The following is a 21,854-nucleotide window of genomic DNA, read 5'->3' on the forward strand; positions in this document are numbered from 1 at the left end:
ATTGTATTATGAGCATCATTAAGATTATTGGGGTTTTGTAGTTCAGTGGGACAGTATTACTGGTCAACTTGGCTAGGATATATTTGCCAATTATTCAATCAAATACTAATCTAGGCATTGCTGTGAAAGGTAATATGTAGCTTTGATTAAAGTCCATAATCAGTTGATTTTACATAAGGTAGATTATCTTAGGTAATCTGCGTAGGCCTGATTCAATCAATTCAAAGACTTTAAGAGTAGAACCAAGGCTTCCCTAAGGAAGCGTAAATTCTACCTATAATAGCAGCATCAACTCATGTCTGAGAGTTTCATCTTGCCTTTCCTGATGGCCCACACTACGGATTTCAAATTTGCCTTGTTCTCCACAACCACATATAAGCCAAATTCTTAAAATAATTCTCTGTCCCCCTCCTCTCTCTCTCTTTCGATAGATAGATAGATAGATAGATAGATAGATATAAAATACATATCTATCTACATATAGATCTCTCTATAAAATATATCTTTAAAATTTATATCTATATTTATATATCTATATCAATATATTTTTATATGTCTCTGTGTGTATATATGTGTGTGTGTTTATATATAGATATAGATATAGATATAGATATAGATATAGAGATATAAAATCTTCCACTAGTTCTGTTTCTATGGTTGAACAGTGACTAATACAGTAATAAGTTAGATTCTTAAAGACACTTGGTATAATTATAGTCCAACCCTTTATATAATATATATAACATTATATATTATATAATATCATTCAATGTAAATAATACATGCCATAGTATCACAGAAAAGTCTTATTTAAAAATTCTTTAGAACATTTTCCAATCAATTTCAAACAAAAGAACACATAGAGAATGATAACCTTGTATTTGTATATTGTCTCTTTGTCCCTTACTGCATATGGACAGAGCAACCAATCTGAAGGATCCGGCCCTCAGGCCCTGTGTGGTCACCTCAAGAGATGAAGGACTCTCTATCTCAGTACAGTTGTGATCTAGTGAGCCATAAGACACTGGCTTGGCAGTCCTGTCTTAGAGAACCAAAATAATATGATCTAGGAACACCATTCTTTAGTGGATTTACTTAATTCAGAAATAGACCTCAGAATAAGAATGAAATATATAACCTTCAACAATTATCAATAAATATTTATTCTCCTAAAAGAAGTTTTGATAAGTATTGCACAAGAATAAGATAAAGGTTATTGGGGCACCTGAGTGGCTCAGTCTGATAAGTATCTGACTTCCGCTCAGGTCATGATCTCACGGTTAGTGACTTTGAGGCCCACATCAGGCTCTCTGTTGCCAGCGCAGAGCTGGCTTCAGACCTTCTGTCCCCCTCTCTTTGCCCCTCCCCAGCTTGTGCTCTCTCTCTCTCTCTCTCTCTCTCTCTCTCAAAAATAAACACTTGTAAGGAAAAAACATAAAGATTATTGATAGAGTTAAGAGAGTGTAGCAAACCTATAATTCTTATGAATAAAAAGTATATATGTATCAATATACAGATATATAATTTTAGAATGTATTATAAAGATGTTTTTGTCTGCTTCAAAACAAAAACATATGATTTATCAAGAACCAAAGATTTATGTCATAGCCATAATAACTAAATGCCCGACCTGAAAAAGAACCCATATATTGTTTAATTTTGAAAAATATAAATTCCATGAACCACTTAAGATTACTGAGAGCAAAATATATACCTAGACAACAGAATGAGGTGTTTTCTATTGTTTAGCTGTTGTTATTTTATATAAGATTATACTATGAGCCAGTAAAATTATTATGGGACTTCCACCAAAAATTATGATTTTAGATTTAGTATAAGAGAAGGGTCATTTATACAAGATATTAAAAAGCAAAATGAGTAGATAGAAAAAGTGTGGATTCTGTTTTAATGGCTCACAGAGTTAGAAATCCAAAAATATAAAAGGTTCTATTCACAATGTAAAAGTAGAAACTATAAAAATTTAGGTTTCTAGGTAGAAAAGGAAACTTAAGACAATCAGATTTTTCACATCTAGGTGACCGTGAAAATGATGTTGTCTCAAGAAAACAGTATAAAAGAAGGAGACTGGGGCACCTGGGGGGCTCAATCAGCTAAGCATCTGTCATGATCTCAGGGTTCGTGGGATTGAACCCTGCCTGGAGCTCTGAACTCACAGTGTGGAGCCTGCTTGGAATTCTTTCTCTCCCCCTCTCTGCCCCCCCTTTTTCTCTGCCCCCCCCAAATAAATAAATTTAAAAAATAGGAAGGAGACTGGTGGTAATGGAACAGAGAAGAGGAAAGGATAGGTTCTGAAGTATGTGGCACTTAGAGGACCTCAAAGTGAAGACATTAAACAAAGATCTAGAATTAAGTTTCTTATATTTAGGGCAATTTTTATAAGAAACACAGATTCTGGAGACTTCTGCACAGATCTGTTATTAAATGCAAACTAAATCTGGTGGAAAGGAATTAGAAGGATCTGTAGATGGGAGGGAAAGCACCAAGGCAAAATACAAAAGCTAAGGAGTCACGGAAGAAATAACTGCATGCTGCCACCCAGGGAAATAGAAGCAAAAGCAATAAGGCAAAATGCAAGTGGCCCATGATCATGAGAGTAAGCCTACCTCATTAAAGCATAAGCTAATAACTTCTGGATTGTGAGGATTCCAGGACAACAGCAATTTTCATATCCAACATAAATTTGATCAGATAAAAACACATACTTTATAAAAAGATTAAAAAAAAACATATGTAAAATAAATTGAGAATTGCGAATGGCGAAAGTTGACAGTTTAACTGGTCATAATAAATTTATATATTGTGGATGCACTGTGGAAAATTTATAATCCTGATTTGGATCTTTATAAAAGCCCATCAAGTGGCTGAGTCAAGCATGTTCTCTTACCCTACTGAAATTAACCAATCAAATTGTTATCTCCACTCCCTGAAGTGAAGTGAGTAATTGGAATTAGGCTATTTGAGCTCTGTATACAAGACAGACACATTAGGAGTGGGAAAGAAGCATTCTCCACAACATAATAAATAAAAATCATTGGAAGGTTTTTCTTAAAAACAAAAAAAAAGCGATTGAGATCAAGAAAGCAAGCTTGAAATGAATTGCAATTCACTGACATTGGAAATAAACATTTAAAAACTATTCACACTGATATGTACTATACACTCACATAATTATCATTTAATACATTATTTTATATGCATTTGTTCATTTATTCTACATTTATTGAACACAAAATATCTTGTAGGCACTGAAATGCAAGAAAAAAGAGATGAACCTGTCTGTCAAAAGCTTTTTCTTTACTCTTAAGGAGAAAAGACACATAAATAATTACTATTTATTATGGAAATCACAATGATAAAAATAGGTAAATATGAAGATGGCTTCTGGAAACAGTTTACACCTGAGCTGAAACACAAAGATTTAATGACAGGCAGATAATGTTTGGGCAGGGAGGACACTCTAGGTAGAATGTAAAAGCAAATCCAGGAAGATGAAAAATAACTAGGAATGAGCAGCAACTTAAGAGCATTTTATAATTCCCAGAGCACAAAATTAAAGGCTACAGATAGATCTGGGGAAGCAAACAGGCGAGAGTGATATCTTAAGAGGCTTGACATTTATCCTAGGGTCCATCTGGAAAAGCAGAGCTGCAGGGTGTTAATAGATACTATAAATGAATGAAAAGGGTTCATTGTTAGGTAAATTTGAAAAATATTGATGAAACAAAATTAAGCATTCTTTGAGTTTTTAATATATTTCTCTATGCTTTGTAAATTACCAAACATAAGTGATTCCTGAACTCATCTTTTCAAGGTAATTTTTATAAGAAGTATCTCAAAGGACAAGGATTCCATAAAAAATTCTACTAGAAAGGATAGGAAACACTGAAGATTTCATATGTGGAAATAACAAGACCAGATCTGCAATTCAGAAATACTTCAGGATTTTTGTGGAGACTTGGCTGAAGGTTAAAATAAATGGATATGGGAAGGCTGGTTAATTGACTAGACCAGGGAAATGATCAATGAAGTCCTACTGTTACCAGGTCACTGGGTTCTTGTCTCAGATACACCAGAGAATTGAAGGCCTGAGACCAGAATGGGGAGATAGTTTCTTGAGTGGTAAGTACAGTTACTTTCAAGAGTGAAAGCAGGCCCCTGCCCAAGCAAAAGTGGCAATGGCCTAGAGAAGCTCTAGCTGCATCCTTTTAAGCCTGCTTTGTGTACATGCAAATTTGACTTTGATTGACATTTTTGATTGACAGCTGGTGGTTATATAACATCTTGGCTTCTGCATATGCACCTACGCATGATGCATTCTATCATAATAGCATGTATGTATGTACTATATATTAATGAGTGTCTAATGAGGTTCGGTTATGACCTTAATGATACTCAAAGGCAAGGTACACACCCTGTGTACATACTCAGCTCTTGGAAGTCCTCTAAGGCTTTTGAGTCAGCTCTGTGGTTAGGCCTTTCCAGTTCTGTTAGCTCTTAGAGGTGGCTCTGAAGGTGTGGCTATTAACTCTGAAGGGGGGATGGGGCAGTGCTCCAAGGCTGTGGCCAGCATCTGCTTTATCCCTCCTGCTCATCCCTAAGTAACTGCTAAAGAGAAAACAAGGGAACTATGTTAAGGAATTGGAATCCATAGCATTTGTGTCTGGATGACAGGCTCAAGGGAAAAGAACAAATCAGTTAGTTCTGAGTTTCTAGGTTAAGGGAGTGAAAAAGTGACGAATCACAAAATGAAATAAAACTATAGAATCTTTTGAGGGAGAAATGAGTTACAATTTGGAAACAGAATATGAGATGCATCTGTAACACTAGTAATGCCCAAGAAGCCATATTTACAGAAACCCGAAGCCTGTGAAAAAATTTGTCTCAAGAGAGGATTTCTGACATCCATAGCTTTGGTTTTGTGGAATTTCTTCACAAAAAAATGTCATCACCATTTATTTTTCCTGGTCCCACTCACATGATGGTGTCACTCAATTTGCTCAACCCACAGTTCTTTAGATGATGTATCTGTTTATGCTTATTCAACACACACACACACACACACACACACACACACACACATACACACACACCCTTTCTATTTGCACCACTGATAAATGTTTCAGCTAGAAATTGGCACTGGTATAATTCAGGATAGACTAAGCTATCATTCAGTCCTTCAGTAACAAATAGTCCAAAATATCAGTGACTTGAAATAGCCAAACTTTTGCTCATTATGAGTCCAGGTAATTCTCTAAGGGATCTCCCCTTCAGGTGATGACTTTTCATTCCAAAATACTCTAATTTTATACAATATTCATATTAATATGTATCTTCCAAAAGCATGAAGAATTACCAACTGGCTTTTACATGTTAAATGTTTCTATCTAAATGTGAGACAAATTCTACTTTAAAAGCAATTCACTATGCCTCCTATCATTTCAAAGAGATGGGAAAACACAAAAACAAAAACAACCAGAAATATCGGTGAGCAGCAGTAGATAATATTCTAAATTATTTAAATAATTGACCAATTTTTATTTAGGGTTTAGCACAATTATAGCACTGTGACAAGTGGTATCCGTGGCTAATAAAAGGGAAGTTGCTAAAATAAAAATTGTTCTAATTATTCCTTAAACACCAAAGAATAAATTAACAATGAATAACGATAATCTAAAAAAAATAACCCCTGGAATTTATTTTGGAGAATATAGTACATACTGCTGCCACCTTACCTCTGACTACTTAGAATCTTAGTTGAAGATGGAAATGTGAGGGCATTTTGAATACCACCTAGAATGTGATTTTAGATGAAAAAGATGTTAAAGTGATTTTCCATGGGATGCTCTAAGTTGTGTCAGAAGAATCACAAATGCCTGATGATGACAATAATGATAATAATAAATACACAAATAAATAATACAACACTTGACATAATAAATGCTAATATAACTGCCATGTTCCACACATCTTGTCACTCATGAGTGTCACAATCTAGACTCTAGAGAACAGATCTTTGTTGATGTCGTCAGAAATGAAACCAGACATTGTGTGACTGACAATTTTTCGAATGTGCTACAGTTAATGTATACAGTATTATTTTGTATTGGGAAAAAACAGCAAAACATGTATATATGAATATGTTCTTATTTTTCTCTCTTATGTTCTGCTATTGCAGGAGAGAAGCCAAAAGAATCATTGTGAAACACACTGACTCTTTTAGGGAAGATTAACAAATTTGGCATCTAGAGATTCCTCCTTTGGCCTTAGCTTCTGTATTTTGCACAAGCATTTTCATTTTAGGAAACTGGTATTATAAAGTGTAATGTGCCCTCATGTGATTTCTCAAACAAATGAGGGTTTTTAAAATATCACTTTGTAATAATAAAAATATATTCATAGACTTGAATTATTACACTGTTTATAACTATTCCCTTGGTGTGAATTACTTTGTAACAATTCAAAGCCAGCTCACTTGGCTTAATTAAAGTGTTCCCATTCTTACAAAGTGCGTAAGTGGAGTAGAATTATTTTAAAATATGTCATTTTGGAGGAAAGCGTCTGATTAGTATTTGATTTAATGGCAAAGAGAAATGAATTCTGCCATAGGCAGCAAAGCTCTGAGAACCAAAGAGACTGTTGGGGAAGGTGAAACTATGAAGATATAAAAAGAGAATACTTTTTGACTTTAAGCCTATTTCCCCAAATCATAAGGGACAGACTAATGGTAAGTCTTCCAGTATTTTCTGTTTGTTTGTACAACAAGCAAGTCACGATGATAATTAATGAAGACTCCTGTACCTCCTGAGTTCCACAACCAACATGCAGATGGTTTAACATGGCATCCTAGATATACACACCTTCATAAGCTTGATATGCCATTGTGAGTCATTTTAAGTGTTCATACTTGTGTAAAGCATCTTCTTTAAAAAACTTTTTAGTTTCTATTTAAATTCTAGTTAGTTAACATACAGTGTAACATTACTTTCAGGTGTACGGTATAGTGATTCAACATTTCCAAACGCCTGGTGCTCATCACTAGTGCACCACTTAATCTCCATCACCAATATCTTTAACTAAATTTCTGTACAGGTATAGTAAATAGATATATGATTACTAGTAAGTGACAAAGAAAAATTATCCCTTTTTTCTAAATATTTTCTCTGGATAAGAATTGAAAAGTTAGAATATCACATTAACCTTAAAAGATTGCTTGCTTTAAGGATGGCTATAAGTTTAACTTTTCACAAAAAAAAAATACACATTTGAATACAAAATATAAGTTCCTATGATCACTATCACATATACTCAAAAGTTATTTCTAGAATAGGGATTTATTGGCCAGAAATGTAGTTATAACTAAAGTATTGCATATCCAATTTCTATTACCCATACATTCACTCAGGGGGAAAAAACAATGCTTAAGTGTTTTATTCATTATTTAGTGGAAGCACAGATTTCTATATTAACCAATATAAATTAGGAGAAACATTTAAGACTAAGAGCAGATTATTTTTTAAACAGCACAGATGAGATTGTTTCTTTCATGTAATTTATGGCACCTCTACATGACTGCCCTTCATTTCGGTAGCAATAAGGAGAAAAACCCTAGACGTCAAAATAATAAATAATGTTCGTACACAACAAATATCTTTCTCTTTTATACACTACACGTTCACTTTAAAAGGGCATCATTTCCTAGATATGTTGAGACTGAGCTAAATTTTGTAAGTATCATGATATGTGTGTTGTAATGAGCATGGTGCTGTACTATCATGACTTCGATATGATCAAATGCTGGTTATATATCTGAGATTCCTAAAACAGAACTAAAAGGATGACAAGGATTAAAGACATATGAAATGTTAGATCCTTAATCATTTTTCACACATTTTATGGCTAGCCTATCCTTTCTCACAACTCTGTGAGGTTGAGATGATGACTGGTGGAAAATAGTCAACTAATTAAATTTTAGACTTTCAAAAAGGTCAAAATAGTACCGCATATTACTATACCTCACAGAATAAATGGAGCATGCAAATGCCAATACTCCATTCTAGTGACAAAAGCAGGAAAAAAATGAAAGGAAATTGAGCAAAATTGTCTCATTGCATCAGGTGTGGCAATCAAAATCTAGCTAGAATTTTAACTGCATAGTGAGCTATTTGCTAGAAAATAGCAAAGGCTGCCTATGTTTTTACAACCATACCTTTAAAGTTACTTCTAGCTTCTACTTCTTGAATATAGCTTAAACAACTGTAGATTATAAATATGCTATAGAGTATAAATCATAATCTATATTTCTAAAATCTGCACTTATAGGTTACATATGAGATAAATTCTCCCTTAAGTACATGTCTTATAAGCTTTACTTAAAGTTTTCTTTAACAATCAGATGGCTTGCCACGTTCTATCCATTTAAGGAATAATCATCAGTATGGTCAGATGGGACAAAATAGCCTACATAAATAGCACATCAAAAAACAATGCCAAAATTATAAAATGTGCATAATCATTACTTATATTAGCACAATTCTTAGTGTTTCTAATGTTCTTTTATATTTAAGAAAGCACTAAATACAAATGCACGAGCTTCTTGCTGCTTTCCTTGATCTTCTCCAGCAACCTAAATGCCACTTATCACCCATCTCTCTTCAAGGCTCAGTTCTTCCAATTTCACTTAAAAAAGAAAAAAAACTGTTCTAATGACTGATGTTTTCCTTCTTTAAAATGCTAGCTTATGGTCAATCTCAGTAAAATTGTTTTAAGTAGTAAATGAGATAATGCATGTAAAGCATGTATCATAGGACTTGACACAGACCAGATGTTTTAAGAAATGTGGCCTTTTATTGGATTGGCTTTGGAAACATGACCTACATTAGCTGGAAACTGTAATCTCACTTCTTCATAATTATATATCCTTCAGAATATTATTCAACCTTTCCAACTAAACATTCATTTTCAAATGTATAGAATGTACAAAATGGCACCTATCTCATAAGGTTATTGGGGTGATGATACACAATTTTTTAAGATGCTATACACATTAAATTTAATCAGTGCTCAACAAAGAGTTATTTCTCTCTTACCATTTTAGCACAACTCTGCTTTCAATTTAATCATTTCAATTTTCCTGAACTTTCCCAAGCTCCTCTATGTATACTGAATTAAAGCAAAACTCAGTGTATTAGTTCCTACTGCTGCTATAACAAATTACCACAAGCTTAGTGGCTTTAAACAACACAAATCTATAATCTTAACAATTCTATAGGTCAGAAGTCTGACAGGAGACTCGCTGGACTAAGATCAAGATGTTAGAGTGCTGTGTTCCTTTCCAGAGGCTCTGGGTGGAATTTGTTAGATTCAGTTGTTGTTCCTTGCAATTATAGAACCAAAGCTTCTGTTTTCTTGCTGGCTGTAAACTACAGGTCAATCCCAACTTTTAAAAGCCACCTCATTCCTTGCTCTGTGAACTCTTTCATCCTTCTTCAAAGACAGTAATGCCAGGTCAAACCAATATCACCTCTCATCTTCCTGGATTTTAAAACCTCAGGTGATTAGATTAGGCCTACCTAGACTTTCCTGGATAGTCTTCTCATCTCAAGATTTATAACCTTAATCACATATCAAATTCTCTTTTCCAGTGCTCAGTAATATATTCACAGTTTCCAGGGATTAGAATGTGGACATCTTTGAGGAGGTCATGATTCTGCCATCCATACCCTGTGTGGAATCATGTTATAGGACTTGTCTTTTGGACACATTATATTCAGACAAGCACACTGTTTCCACTATGCCAGGCCTGATTATTAGCAGTTAGTCTTGTCCAAGAACTTCCCAGGAGGGCTACCAACAGAGGAACATATTTTTCCTTCCAAATAATGGATTAAGTAATGGTCCTAACCCACAGCATTAAACTAAAACAGCCAACGAAAATTACCTTTTCTTTTCCTTCCTTACATCACCTACAATCTACTGCTGTTTTAAGATGTCCTGTATTTCATGACTTATGATGATTTGCTACCTTATCCTGGCCTCACTTGTTTCTGATCACAATCACAGTGATAAACTTAAATATATTTATTACATTCTAAACTAAACTGTCAGCCTAATTGCTACATGTTCCAATTTAAAGGATAATTCTCAGGTTTTACTTTACATCTAACATTTAATAGGTTTCATATCTGATATTCCATTTCTTAGTATTACTATCAGTCATGAAAAATATTATTTTTCATTCTATACTCTGCTCATCCTATCAGTATTTTGAGAAAACCATCATAGGTTCAATTTTCTTTTTCCTCAAATTTGAGATCAGAAATGAATTTATCTAGAGTTTTTCTTTCAATACTCATTTCTCCAATTCTTTTTCCCCCCTAGAGATGTCTCTCTGGTATTAAATAGTTGAATTTGAGTCCTACTCTATTTCACTCTTAGCACCCTGACCTATTCAATCTGGTTAACTCATTCCTGATCCTTTTGAATTCCTCTTCACTTGTCTCCTTTTCCTGATGCTTAGAATTTAATTGTTAACTTTGCTCCTCCACCAATCCTGTAATTGTTTTATCACATAGGTATTTATGCAACCCTACTGCTGGCCTAGAGTTCCCCACAACTGTAACATTGGCTGGGTATCCAGTAGATATGTATATATGGATGTGGGTTCAAAAATTTAGTCAGATTTTTAACTTCATACTGAGATAGCTGTTATAAATTAGCACTATAATAAATCCATAATTTTAATATGCAAATATATTTACTTGTGTATATAAATATGTAATATGTATACATATGTAGGTATATGTACACATAGAGATATATACATGCAGTCATATTGATGTGCATATATATGTATGGTAGAAATGATAACACTCTAGTAGAAACCAGCAAATCTAGTGTTCTATTTTGCATTCTAAACACCATTCTTCAATATAAGGAAATGACTCCTTAGATACGTGAATGACTTCAGGGCAGAAGAAATACAGTAAGAGCTGGAATGTGTTATGTTGTCAGAAAGTAACGAAGTGACCTAAAAAAGAAAGGGGCTTGTTGAAAGAACACAGAAGCCAAACAATCTAAAGAATCTCTTAATGGCAAAAGCCAGAAAAAAAGTTTAAATAGCAAAATAAATGATGGTATGGAATTTAAACCATAGAAGAAAATAAATATTTATAAATCAGTTTTGATAAAATAATTTATCAAATAAATATGTGGAGGATGACAAACTTCTTTCTAATTCAAATTGATAAAGAAGGTAAGAAGAAAAGAGAAAATAGCAATTAACCAAACAGCACAAGAGTAAATTCTAAAGACAAGATCCACTGATGGATGCTAAAATTATAAGGCAAAAGGTTAAGGAGAATCAGGATTTCATAGTCTCAAAGTGTGTCCCCAAGATATTTATTAAGTGCAAAGTGAAAGCTAGTAATTTTACTATGGAGAAAACTGAAAGAGGCGACCTTAAGTAAGTGATCAAGTTTAAAAACATCTGTAGCAAAATATATTAACACTATGAACCACTTGATAACATTATGAACATACTTGATGTAATGAAAAGGATTCAGCATTATTTCTACCGTAGTCTTTCAAAAAGTCTCTAACATCATTGTCATGATGAAAAATCATCAGACAAACTTAGATTAAGGGACATTCCACAAAATAACTGATCAATATTCTGCAGGAGTCAACATGATGAAGGACAAAGAAATTCTGAGAAAATCTTACAGACATGGAAGATACCAAAGAGAAATAATAAATATAAATAATGTGAATCCTAGATAAAACCTGAAACACAAAAAGTACATTAGTAGAAAACCTGACAAAATGTTATTAGGCCTGTAATATGGTTGATGCTATTGTACCAGTGTTAATTTCCTGGTTTTGACAATTGTACTATCGTTATATAAAATGCTAATAACAAAGGGAAAGCAGGATGAAGGAATAAGGAAACACTCTGTGATATTACGGCAACTATTATGTATTCTTTAAATTAATTCAAAATAAACAATTTAAAAAAAACATGTAATGTAGTAAATGTTATTAGAACCATTTACACATAAGCACAAACTACTACCTTGCAGATAGTAATACTATTGGTAATATTATTAAGCACATATTATTAGCAATCATTAATTTTAGAGTTTTTATGAAGTAATTCACGTAATACTCATGACCACAGCATGCAATAAGTACTTTTATAATCAGCCTTGTTTTACATTGACAAAACAGAGGCAAAGAACAAGTATTTTACTTTGAAACCAGGTGAAGCCCAAGTTTTTATCCACTATGCTGCATATCCTCTCCCTGTACAACATATGCAAGCTTAATAAAAACTTCATTAAGCTGATATTTGGACTGAAAGTTGTACAATTAAATTATTAAACTTTGAGAAATTAAGAAATAAGTGAACATAATTTCAGAGTAAACAATACATGCTATAACTCAAAAATATATGCTGAATAATGCATAATAATGAGAATATTAATGAGAATATCTTCATGTCAGTTTCTATTCCTATTGCTTCAACTTTTATTTTTTCTATGCTATGTAAAATATGGAATTAGCACCATTTTTCTCTCTTTAATGTTCCCGCATCTCAAATTTATATTACAGTCCTCCCTGCCTTTCCTCTATTTTTTTTTCCTTTTTCTCTAACATTTCCTTAGAAGACCATAGATCTATCTTGTGTTTGCTCCACCCCCTTCACTTACTCTATTCCTTTTTATACCTTTTATAACTTGCTCTGGCTGGGAAGATAATAAGCCTCAACACTGTACATTTCCTCACATCACAGCAGCTATCAGAGTAAGCATTAATTTTCATCTTAAGTATCAATATAAATCTCAGTTTAATATCATTCTGAAATGTTCCAGTAAAATCCTTATTCTTCCAGCAGGTCTTTCATAACCTCATAGTCATGATGAGTTTAGGAAGTGACAAATAGCAAACTGTGTCGAACTCTGCAGTGGCTCTGACTCCCCCTATTTCCTCCCTTATCAGCCTCTCTAGAATAAAAGTGACAAAATTCACTGCTGAGAACCTTATAAAATTTACATTGTACTTTCAAATATAGAATAATAATTCTCATGGATAGGGGAAAAAAAAGTAAGAACTAGTTTCTACTTTACTAGTTCAGACACCATAAGTACTTGACATTGTTTAATTGTTATACTAAAAGAATAATGTTGTTACCAAGTCTGGAAGCCAAACTTGCTAGTCCTGTTACAAAATGATAGGCAAGAATACACACTAGTTAAAAAAAAAAAAAAAAAAAAAACCTTCAGATCCTTACTCAAGTGTTCTTATGTGAATAACACAGGTTTCTCTTGACTTAGAGCAAGACCAACTTCTCTCCATTTGTATGGATCAATGGGCATCTTTTGCTTTTTCAGCTTTATTATGGTATAATTACCAAACAAAAATTGTATATACTTAAGGTGTAGTAGAACTTAACGTTTTGATATATGTATGCATTGTAAAATAATCATCATTATCAAGCTAATTAATATTTCTATCACCTCACATAATTACCATGTTTTGTTTTATTTTTGTAAATAGAAATACTTTAGATACATCCTCTTAGCAAATTTCTAATATAAAGTACAGTATTATTGACAATAGTCACCATGCTGTACATTGGATCTTTAGAACTTATTCATTCTGCATAACTGAAACTCTGTATTTTTTTTTTTACCAACACCTTCCATTTGCCCCTCACCATAGTCCCTGAAAAACACCATTCTACTCTCTGCTACTGAGTGTGATTATTAAGATTACACATATAAGTAAGTTCATGCAGTATGTGTGTTTCTGGGTTTGGCTTATTTCACTAAATATAATGTCCTCCATATTCATCCATGTTGTTAGTAATGACAAGATTGTTTTCTTAAAAAAAAAAAGTCTGAGTAACAGTCCAGATCAATGGGTATCTTAAAGTAAATACACTAAAAAAAAATCTCATGTCAGCCACCTTTGCTCCATCAGTCCTAACTATCCCCACAGCAGTCATCCCTTACTACCTTCACTTTCCCTTGGCCCAACATGTGGAAATAGGCTGTTCACTAAAACTCTCTTCATTTCCCCCTTTTGACTATGCCATCTGTTTCCTACTGGGTCCTTGGTCAATGCAATGTGCAATTTTCTTATATAAAATACTAATCATCTAAAAGATAAATTTCCAGAAACAATTAGAAAAACTCATATTCACAGTTCATACATACTGCACAAAAATGCAATTTAATTTTATTGAATGCTAATGAATTTTATTTTTATATTTATTGAGCAACTTGGTATTTACTGTAGGATCTATGTGCAAGAGAAAACACAATATATACTGCTTGTGATATGCTCAATTTTCGGAAGACTGATAATGCATCATGGTGGCTCATAACATATTTCTTTGTAATTCAGCGATCCAGAGAATCAGGGCTATTTTTATGAGGCTGGAAAATTTGTGTAATGTTTAAATGTGCATGTGTATTTCCTTTGCTATTTAAGGTTTATATGAGTAGCTGCCCTAATTGTACTAGAGTCTGATGTGCTGCCTTCCAACTAGAAGGGTGGAAACTAGAATACAGGTTCATACTAAGTTTGGGTTTTCTCTCAACGAAGAAAATCAAAGATTCGTCTGTGGGAGGGAGCCTTAGGATATATGAAAATTGGCAAGTGTCCCTAGTGAAAGCAAACTGAGAACACAAGGAATAGCTATCCAACCGACAGTGAGAAAAAAATATCTTGAAAACTTTGTGTCTGAGGATAAATAAGTATCCTAGTATTGAATATTTAGAAAATGGAGAGAGACATTTGTGTAGTCATGATTTCTCTCCCTGGTCACTAGCTTTGGAAAAATTGTTGGTATATGGCCAGCCAATGAGGCTAAAATTTCAATTGGCTGCAATAGCACACACCACTAGTGACTAATTAACAATACAGTACAAATTGTTAATCTAGCCTCAACACTTACTAGATGCCTGACTTCAAATACATATATACCTTCTTTAATGAAATGACTTAAAACATGTAAAGAACATAGAACAATGCCTGGATCAAGTAAGTTCTATGTAAGCACTTGCTATTATTATTACTATTATCATCATCATAACTAAAAATGCATGATTTAAAAAACAATTCAAGAACACTTGCCTTAAACCTGGGCTACCAATGCTTCCCGTCAATCTTACATTAATTCTTCAGTTAATTTCCTCTTCTCCACAATTGCTATTTTGAAAGTTTTCTAATACCCTACAAGCTTCTATCTTTCCACCGAAACTTTCCAACTTTTTATCAGATGAGATTGTCTTCTAAAGCATAGGTTAAATATAAACCATTCAACTGGAACTTCTTCAAATTCTATCCATTCATTTTTGCCCCTGACTTCTGTTTTCAAAAAGGAAGTCTCTTATCAAAAGTCAATTATTTTCATCTAAGTTTTGGGTCTCATACTTCCCAACTTCTTAGAAATAATAGATGCTCAATGAACTATTTTAATTTTAATGGCTCAATGAGCCATTTTTTTTTCCTTTCAATATTATTTAGCATTTAAATATTATTTTCTCCCATTGTAAAATAATTCCTGGACTCCATATTTCTCTCAGACTACCTTCATTTTATAGCCAATCTCTTTGAAGGAACCAAAGAATATCTTCACTCCCATCTCTGCATTTTTCCACTGAACCCCAATCTATCTTCTGTCTCTTTCTTTCGAGGAAGAACGAAAGAAAGAAAGAAAGAAAGAAAGAAAGAAAGAAAGAAAGAAAGAAAATTAAAGCTAAAAACATCAATGGCAACCATATCGCTAACCACAGCATACATTTCCAATCTTCACACCATTTCCTCTCCCCCAAAATGATCAGTGCTGACCTTTCCCTCTTAGTTGAAACTCTCCTCTCTCGCTTTTATTGAATTACGCTTAGATAATTTTTTCTCTGTATCTCTGACCATTCGTTTCTGTCTTGTTTCTTTTTGTTTATGAGTTGTTTTAAAATAATATGATCCTTTAGTCAGTCATTAAAAGTTGAGTTTTCTCAAATCTAGATTGTGGACTGAATCAAATGCTTTGGTTTCTAATCAATCTCTTCCCTACCCACAGAAATATAAGGCCTGTATTCAAATAATTCCAAAATTTTTATTTTCAATCATGTCTTATTTTCTGTTCTATACCAGTGTAACTATTTGACTATGAGCTACTTCTAATCATGGGTCTATCGGACCAGTTCACATTCAGAATTTCCTAAACCACATTTATGACTTTCTCTCCCTTCTATTCCACATCACTCCCCTCTATTGCCTATGTTCCTAGCATCAGTGAATCACATAACCATCCATCCATCCAGTTTCAGGAACTAGAAACCTGCAAGCTATATTTGACTCCAATTACTCTCTTGCCCCCCAATTCAATAAATATTTATAAAAATTCAATAAATATTTATTGTGTTTGTGCGTTCAGCCAGGTCCTAGGCTAAGTGCTAGCGATAAAATGGGAAAATAAATAAATGAATAAAGCCCATGCCATTATAGCACACCATTTCAAGGAGAGGATAAAAAGCAGGAAAGAAAGACAACCAAGAAATAATGAAATAATCTGCCGGTTCATGATAGCTGCTATGTATTAAAATAAAGCAGGTTGCATTTGATAGTGAATAATGACAAACTATTTTATATTTGATAATCAAGGATAGCCATTCTGATAAGGTGACTTTTGAACAGCTTTTGAAATTTTGTATCCTGACTTTTTCTCAAATCCATTTAATTATTTTCATCTCAACTGTTGTCATCCTTACCAAAAATATGACATTCCTCCCTTGGGCTCCAGTATTAGCCCACAGACTTATTGTTTGCTTTGGACTTCTTCAATCTTATGTTTAAAAGCAATGGAAGTTATTTAAATTTTATAAAAAGGAAATACAAATACAGCCAGGTGTCTAAGCCTTCATATACAGCTATTTCTTCCAGTTTTCATACCTTCAATTCACATTTTTAACTTCTACTTTTTTCTTCATATTAAAACTCACATGACAATTTCTATGCTCCTTTACAATCATTAGCAAAGTTGAAAATTTACCTTTTTTATTATTTGAATATGCTTTGCTTTTTTATTGGAATATAACTTCCAGATGGTAGACTACATTTACCCAACCATGGTATGGAATTTCATCCCCTATGCATTCTTATCATATATTAGGTTTACAATACATTTTTGTTGACAAAATGAAATGACATTCATATTTTTATAGGGGACAAAATTTTTAAATTAAGACCAACAATGAAATCTACTTGCAATCCTCTCTCAACAAGATTTATTTACTGTATAGCAGTAATTATTTACACATCTTTAATTCTACCATATTTACTAAGAGTCTGGTACATGTATAGTCTACATTATTTGCTAGAGATACATGAAGAACAAGGCAAAAAATGTTCACATGTTTACAGAGCTCACATACTTTATTGGTGTAGGGAAAGACATCTAGACATCTAGAACATATATATATATATATTAATTATACATATGTATTATATATATTACACATATATGTATATATGTGAATATGTATGTATGTTATTAATAGTTAATATGATTCTACAATATATAAGTAATGAAGCCCACTTTGGACAGGATGATCAGGAACTGTTAGAAATAACATTTAAAAGCAATTACCGTAAATGGAAATGATCCAGGCAAAGAAAGCATCAGGAAAAGAGGCAGTCTCAGAGAATGGCAAGTGCAAAGTCCCTCAATTAGAAAATGGTTTGGTATATTCTAGGAATTGATATAGAAAGGTATTACTGGAACGCAGTGAACAAGGAAGAACTGAGAATAACCTGCGTCAGGAGAAGTGAGCAGGGGCTGAACCAAACCAGGAGCATGGGAAAAGCTTGGAGATTACTATAAGTTATTTTTTTTTTATTTTACATTTGAGAGAGAGACACAGAGAGAGAGAGACAGAGCATGAACAGGGGCACGGCAGAGAGATGGACACAAAATCTAAAGCAGGCTCTAGGCTCTGAGATTTCAGCACAGAGCCCGATGAGGGGCTTGAACTGATGAACTGTGAGATCATGACTGAAGTTGGATACTTAACCAATTAAGCCACGCAGGCACCCCAAGAATGCTATAAATTTAATGAGAAAGCTTATAAATACAGAAGTGACATTATATGATTTACACTATTTTTATTTATTTACTAATTAATTAATTTATTTATACCATTATAAAAAGGAACATTTTATTATGGAAAAGAAAATATATGGACATGGTAAAAAAATATCCAAAGCATAAAAGAATATTTAAAAAAATTAAGTCCTTCCACACCATTCTCCCACTGTAGCCACCACCACCTTCAGTTTTATTCCCGAAAGTAATACTAATTTTTGTGCAGTTGAAGAAATATATACATTTTTTACATAAATTGATAGAATTATAAAATGCTAATCTCTTTTTTAAAGTTTTTTTTTATTTGAATATAGTTGACACACAAAGTTAGTTTCAGATGTACAACATACTGATTCAACTTCTCTATATGTTATGCTATGCTCACCATAAGTATAGCTACCATCTGTCACCATACAATGCTACTACAATATCATTGACTATACTGTGTCTTTTATTGCAGTTACTTATTCATTCCATAACTGGAAGTCTGTATCTCCCACTCCCTTTAACCTTGCTTCCAATCCCCTACCATCCAATAAGGGGTTAATATCAAAAATTATATAAAGAACTCATACAACTGAACACCAATAAAAACAAATAATCCTATTAAAATTGGCAAAACGCCTGAACAGACATTTTTCCAAAGAAGATATATGGATGGCCAACAGACAGATGAAAAGATGCTCAAGTATCACTAATCATCAGGAAAATCCAAATCAAAACCACAGTGAGATATCACCTTATACCTGTCAGAGTGGCTTATCAAAAAGATAAGAAATAACAAGTGTTGGTGAAGATGTGGAGAAAAAGGAACACTTGTGCATTATTAGTGGGAATATAACTTGGCACAGTCCTGTGGAAAATGGTAAGGAGGTTCTTCAAAATATTTAATAGAGAAATACTATATGATCTAATAATTCCACTTCTGGGTATTCATCCAAAGAAAATAAAAGCATGCATTCAAAAATATATATGCACCCCTATGTTTACCGCAGCAATATATACAATAGCCAAGATACAGAAGCAACCTAAGTGTCCATCAACAAATAGGTAAGAAAGATGTGATGGATAGATAGATGATAGATAGATGGATAGATAGATAGATGATAGATATAGATATATACATATATATACACATACATAAACACAATGGAATATTATGCAGTCATAAAAAGGAGAAGATTGTGTCATATAGACAACATGAGTTGACCTAAAAGTTATTATATGTTAACTGAGAAAGATAAATACCATATGATTCCACTCATAAGTAGAATATAAAAAAAATCAGATGAATAAACTGATTTATACTACTTTAAACATTCATTTTGGCTTATCTAAGATAAATGGAATGAGGAAAGGGCAAAAGTACAACTGGAAAAGCAGAGTAACTAGAAAATAATCAAGGCCCATGTGGATTAAAACGAGAGAGCAAATACTTTGGAGTTAAATACAAGTTGGATAAGGAGTGACAGAATAAGAAGAATGGAAGTCTAAGGTCAGATTTCAAACTTTAATGTCATGTATGTATTTAACATTTAATAAGATTGTTGATGGAAATAAATGATTCTGGGAATGTTAGAGAGATATAAGATTCTGGGAAGAAGTGAAGAGTTCTCCTTTGTAACTGTTGAGTTTGAGGAGTATTTGAAAGTTCCAAGTAAATACAAAAAATAAGCCCCTGAATGTAAACATCTAAAAGTCAACGGGTAGGTCTGGCTGGAGAAACACATTTGGGAAATATAAGCATATATTTATGACATGGAAAAGGATAGAAACCTCTATGTCACTATAATAGAAATATGTTGTACTTGAACCCTGAAAAGTGCTAACATTAAAAGTTTCAGTCGAGAAGGTATAACATGCAGAAGTGTATGAGGGGTAGCAGCAAGTGGGGCAGGATGGAAACCAAAGTGGGAGTATCTGAGTTACCAAAGATAGGATATGAAATTAGAACATTGTCAATAAAGCAAATACAAGACAATTAACATCCAACATCTGCAAATAACAGAATTTCCTCACTGAGATAGATAAATTTATGTGGCTGAGCTTGTGTCTGGCTTCTCTTACCCTGTCTTCTCTTTCAGTACTGTAGTGACCACTTATTTAATTATTTGGGACCTCATTGCCCACCCAACTCTTGCCAATATTCTTTAGAGAGAAGCTCTTTTTTTTAATTTTTTTTAACTTTACTAATTTTTGAGAGAGAGACAGAAAGAGTGAACAGGGGAGGGGCAGAGAGAGAGGAAGAGAGAGAATGCCAAACAGGCTCCATGCTATCAGCACAGAGCTTGATAACAGGGCTCGAACTCACAAACCATGAGATCATGACCTCAGCCGAAACCAAGAGTCAGACACTTAACTGAATAAGCCACTCAGGCGCCCCTAGAGAAGTTCATTTTTGCTCTCTGTCATGAGGGTCTCACTGCTAATGGACAAATATTCAGAATCCTGATGTTGAAGCAGTTTTTGAAGTAGAAGATTGCAACCAGCACAGAACCCTACATTCCTGAACACCAGATTGGTATCTTCCAGGACAACACTCACATTTGCAAGACGAAGTACAGAAATTATTTCAGCCTTTATTTTTAGCACAGATTCCTTAGAAGCCTCACTGATAAATCATGTTGGTAAAGATTATATTGATCTCTCCCAACAAAGCTTACCTTCTTCCATTATACAAATCAGGTTCTGGGTAGGTTAAATGAAAACTCTATTTATAGCTTTGAAATTTTGTCCCATAGATATACTTGCCTAAGATCATACTTTTTCTGATATATTCTTTTAAGGAGGAGTGCTTCAACTTCTTTCTGTTTTTTGTTTTTTTGTTTTTTTGATATATTTATCTTTCCTGACTACCTTTGAAGTCAAGCAAACAGTATCACCAAAACAAGTGAAATCTGAAATTGCTTTATTGGTTCAGTGTAATACTGATGCATTTGAAACTTTATTTTATAAAACGCTATGTGTTTTTTTTTAGTGCATTAATATTATCAAGCAAATTAACAGCTATACTTCACGTAGGTATGTTTATAATCAATGGGAAAAGTATCCCAAAGGCGCAAATGTTATGGGCTCAGTGAAACCAAGCGAAAAGTTCCCAGATAAGGGAAATTATAAAGAATATTTAAAATGAAAACAAGCAGAATTAAGGATCAACATTATTATAACACTGCTTACCAAATGAAAATTTTTGAATAGAGAAAAGTTTTCAAATTTCAATTATTGTTGCACTTTCCAAAACAAGTATGTTTTAATAACACAAAGGACAATAAGCATTAGTGTTTATTGAAACAGAATAGTTTTTAATATAGTTAATTTTTTATCAAAAAGTCAACATTGCCTAAACAGACTATATTACTGAATATTTCTCATGTTTTTGAATGCCTCATATATGAGAACCAAAGATCTAGAAAAGATATTGATAGGTCATAATAGTGCATTTGTTATAAAGAGACTGATTTCAATTACTTATATCTTCCATCAGAAGTTGTATAACCACAGGTAAAAAATAATGTAGTTGCTTACTACAATTTACTGCCTGGTATGTGAGTGGTGTTTATATGATTTATAATGCAGAAGAATCATTAAAATCAAACTAAAATTAAATTATAAGTCAAAGAAGAGATCAATGTGTATCTCAGATTGTAAAACAGAATTGGGACATGGTGGGACAGGGCTTGGGGTA

Source organism: Panthera tigris, chromosome C2 (assembly GCF_018350195.1).
Source record: "Panthera tigris isolate Pti1 chromosome C2, P.tigris_Pti1_mat1.1, whole genome shotgun sequence".
Classification (NCBI taxonomy): Eukaryota; Metazoa; Chordata; class Mammalia; order Carnivora; family Felidae; genus Panthera; species Panthera tigris.